The sequence below is a fragment of the Sinocyclocheilus rhinocerous genome, unplaced genomic scaffold (genome assembly GCF_001515625.1).
Source record: "Sinocyclocheilus rhinocerous isolate Xijiao unplaced genomic scaffold, SAMN03320098_v1.1 scaffold2941, whole genome shotgun sequence".
Taxonomy (NCBI): Eukaryota; Metazoa; Chordata; class Actinopteri; order Cypriniformes; family Cyprinidae; genus Sinocyclocheilus; species Sinocyclocheilus rhinocerous.
This window is the reverse complement of record NW_015642529.1, coordinates 1-5,000: the sequence shown is the minus strand read 5'-3', so window position 1 is coordinate 5,000 and position 5,000 is coordinate 1.

The following is a 5,000-nucleotide window of genomic DNA, read 5'->3' as shown; positions in this document are numbered from 1 at the left end:
ATAGGCTAATTTCGTGCATCATAATATAAACATTTTCTCAGGGTCTTAATGACTGATTGACCAAATAACTAACCAGTCTCACCAGAATCAGCATCCACTTCTCTTAATATTAGGAATTAAAGAATATATTTTTTTTTATTGTGTCTAATTATTATGTAGGCTATGTGTGTATGTAGGCCTAATGTATGAGCAATACAGTATTTTGGTTAGAAAATAATCAGATCAACCTCAGTGTGTATAACCAAGGGGCAAGACGCAGTTTATTGTCATGTGATTAAAACAAACAAACAAAAACATAGAGGACCGATTGATGACTCATATATTTTGACCTTTTTAATAAAAATTAATGTTTTGTTCAGGTCAAATACAACCCCAAGAAAACTTCGTCAAGATGTTCATGGCTCAAAATTCATGATATTAATGAAAAAAAAAAAATCACCATGAAGTTTGAAATCGTTTTGGAAAATAATGTGTTAGCAGTGTGTGCAAACAAAGTATATTAGCACTTTTTACTTCACTTAACATGTTTAACCTTAAAGTTATTAAATCTCTATCTAAAAATCTAAAATTGGTTTAAACGTTGTAACTAATTACACGCACTAACTTAATATATGATTTAAACCTGATTTTTAAAAGATTGCTGCCATTTATAATATGATGGGTGGGGCTAAGAGAGAAGCGTTTCATGTTGCCATAGTGACTACTGACTCATGACCTCAGGTGCCACAACTAAAGATAAGCAGAGAAGAGGCAGTTTTAAGGAAAATTGCGGATTGCTTGTGTATGTTTAGCGTCCTTTATATATAGTGATATGTCTTTGTAAAAGTAAACCAAGTAAACAGAGTACAGAGTAAAATATTTTTTTCTTTTCCTTTTCTTTTGTTTTTGTATTCCTTGTGCACTAACAAATAAATGAAATGAAATTACATTAATTTCAATTAAATTAAAAACGAATAGAGATTGAATTGTAAAGTTGAATTTACAAAAACAATACGGAAACTGCCATGCAACAATACAACTGAACACACGATGGCGCCAATATATATATTTGCAAAAACTAGATTAAATAGAACTACATTTCTTTATTTAAAATTACAATGATTTCCTGTTTCACAATTTTAAGTCTTAGCATGCTTTCCAAAAATATGCAATAAACTGATATTTAAAGTACTGTATAATACTGTAAATGTAATGGTTTTAAAACAAGAGGATAGCAGCAAAACAGTTATAAACACAAAGAAATGTATGAATGCGCAAGCATGGACAAAGGAAAACATTGCTATATAGGTCTTCTAAATCAATTTAGCTTGACAATCATAAATCAATTTCTGTGCATTTTACAGATTCTCTTTAAGGGATGTTTAAATCTCATTCATGCTCTCTGCCTGACTGCTTCGGCCACTTCTGAGGAGCAAGTTCATCCTTCACTGTCTGTTTAATGAGGTGCTTGACTTGCCTGAAGTGGCTCTCTCCCCAGCTCTGTTCTCACACTGTCCTAATAGCTTCACTGTCAGGAGTGCCTCCTTTTCACAACAATCCATCAGACTGGGATTCTATTTTCTATGACCACAGAGTCAAATATACTGGGGAACGCATACATACATGAGGAGAAAAGGGCTAGCTGTCACATAGTGAAGTTGTCAAGGGGCTTTATAGCAGTTACTGGTTATAGGTTTTAAGTCCAATACATGAATGCTTGTTTTCTTGAGCAGTGACTGGCTGTCACATGTAGGACATGTGAATTCTATCACCAAAACAAAGATTCAGATTTATGTAATAACTGTTGGGTAAAAAAAGGACCAACTGGTAATTGCACTGCATTAAAAAAGGCATATAATACATCATGCCAACATTAGTGAACTTGAGGTCATTGTGATCCCATCACTTATGGAACTGAAATAAAATAAACTCCATATTTCCCACAGGCTCTCTCTTAGTTATGTAAAACACTTTTAGTAGAAAAGGCCATATACTGAACTTCAGATCTTTTTTTCTCTGCTATTAATAAATCAGCATTTAGGCCAAAGCATTTATTATTAATTACTAGTTTTGAGTTATAGTACAAGAGGTTAATAATGGATGTCTGGGCATGATTAATGCATTGTTAATTAGCTGCTAATACGAGTATTCTCACTGCCTTAACAGATGCCTTAGTGCTGATTAGTGTTGTAATCCTTTTAAGGTTGCCTCCTTTGTGCCTTATAGTTTTATTCCTTTCTCCGTGAGTAATGCCTTTTAACTGCTAATTTTACTGCAGACATGCAATTTCCCATAGTGAATAAGAGACAATATAATTTAACTCACAAGAGAAGAAAATATAAAAAAATAGCACATAATACTTTAAGTCAGTTACATAGCAGCTTAACAATACAACATGACAGCGAGCCATGGATCACAAATAATCTCATGAGAATGTATTGACCTTGTATTGTATTGGCTGATACTTCCACTGCCCAGTTAAAGACTATTGAAGAAACCCTTGAATGTACAGAATATGGTCGTCTAAAAGACCTCACACTCAGTGTACAGTGTCTTCTTTATCAAAAGCAATTAATCCACAAATTCAAATAAGCATTTCATGCTTTTTTCTATTTATTTACTTTCATAAGACATTACCCGGATGAAAGGAGGTTTCACCCTTCACTGGTTATTTCTGTATGCTGTGTTTTGAAGTTAATTAAACCTTTAAAATGTAAATAGGCTTTTTCTCCACTGCTGTAGAAGTAATTATTTATAATGAGACATTTGAATGCACTAAAACTATATTTAAAAACATATAAAACAATTAGCAAAAAACTGAATACAGTCTACGTTGGTTGGTAAAAATGTGCAAAGCAAACTTATTGCTTTGTTAACATTTTTTATCAACCAATGTAGACTGTGCTAAATACTAGCCCCAAAGTGTCTGCATTGTAAACAATTTGTTGAAAGTTTATTTTAATCTTATAAAAAAATGCATTTAACATGACCAGAAAATAAATTAGCCAAATTATAAGAATACAATAAATGCTCAAAGACAGTAATTTGGCCATTTTTTAAATTAAGTAAATCTGTTAAATCTGTGTTTAATAATTGCTTATACAAATAAATCACTGATTGAAGTGCAACAAAAGCAATTTTAAAGAATTTTGTATACTCTGTTGTCATGAAGGCCAAGAGTCTCAGCTTATCAGTTAAACTGTAAGCAGGAAAAAAGCAAGCTAAAAGGGTTATTAAAAGATTGGAAAAACTATGAACCTCCTTAGGACCACTAAGCAGATTTTAATGAAAAAGAAAAATGTAATATAAACCAGACATGGCTAAAATAAAGCCATAACAAACTTTTTTTTGTATAAATGAGAAAACATTTGCCTTTCATTGTGTTTAGAAATTAAAATGAATATAAAATGCCAAAATGTATTAAATAACTTTCAGTAATTCAGAAGCTGTTCTTATCAGCTCTGAGCACTGAGGGAAGCGGTATTGATTTTTTGGAAACAGCGGGTTGTGGTGGATTAAGAGAGGTTCAAGGAGCTGCACGCTTTTCATAGTTTCACACAGTAAATAAGTAATACTCAAAAATGTGCTTCTTTCAACAGAGACTGATCATTTACCCCTGAATGAAGCCTCATGGGGGAAAAAAATCTATATTCGTCTGATTGCGTCATTGGAAAGTCTGAAGCTGTGACAAACACTAAGCTTCTTTGTGTCTACTTCTTTGAGACATACTGGCTCTCTTTGTTATCTTCTAACATTGATCTAAGACACAAAGTATGCAGAGCACTTGAATGATGCATTGAATGAGACTTCAGTTTATGAAAGCATGGTCCAATGAACTTGATAGATTCACTGAACTCTGTTTAACTGTAAGTTACTTTTGAGAATCATAGTTTATATACCCAACTTTATATGGAACCAGTAGGTATATTTTTTCTAAAACACATCACAGTCTGGACATAGGTGCAGCAATCTATTGTCTGCTTCAATATGTACCTCCAATATGCATCATATGCAGTTTGTGCAGTATATAATATTTCTATGGCCACAGGAAGATGAGAGTCATACATACAGTACATGATTATACGGCTCTACACCTGCCGTGTGACAGACGGTAAGAGGAGTTATTTTAAGCAGAAGCCAAATCCAGATGATTTGATTGGTGGCAATTTCATGCACAGTTGGATTCCTCCACACCTCTATATGTGCTGTGTGTTGGCAACACTTGGCACAGATACACAATACAGTTGGTCATATATACATCTATACAGTACATAATTCCCATGGTGGACTCTGCGATTACAATTGATTACAATGTATATAGATTATAAAATCTGGGGGGGGATTCAATCAATCAATCAATCAATCAAGCAATCAGTCAAGCAAGCAATCAGCCTGGCAGCATTATATTAACAATACACAGACTTTTTAATCAACTATAAAATGGCTGTTAAAGTGCTTCTATTGATTGATTGATTCAGTGATTGATAATTGTTTATATGTTCAAGAGAGCCCACCGCCAGATTGCATTTAATGTAAATATATTTTTACTTGTCCAGGCAAAAATCACTTTCTTAAAAATCACTTAGAAAGGTATAAGACACAAGCCATGTAATTTGAAATGTCAAGCATAAATCCATAGGTAAGAACCACTAATAAACAGAAGAAACAATGCATTTGATACTTTTTTTATTGCATAATCTTTGTTTTAGAATTTGTGAAAATATTTATCTAAATATATAAATCTTCAATGAGTTTCACAGGAACTTAAATGCCCCAAAAGCTTAAAATAACACTTACACTGTAAAAAAAAAAAAAAATTCTGCCAGCTGTGGTTGCCAGAATAATTCTGTAAAAAATACTATAAAAACAACCTGTAAATTATAGGCCTACAATATAAAACTGCAAACCAGTAATCCAACAATGCACACTGCTACTAAAATCTATTTCTTTATTCCTTTATTGTTTTAACATACTGACAACCAACATAATAATGCAGGCGGTAAAAAAGGAAGACGAATGAA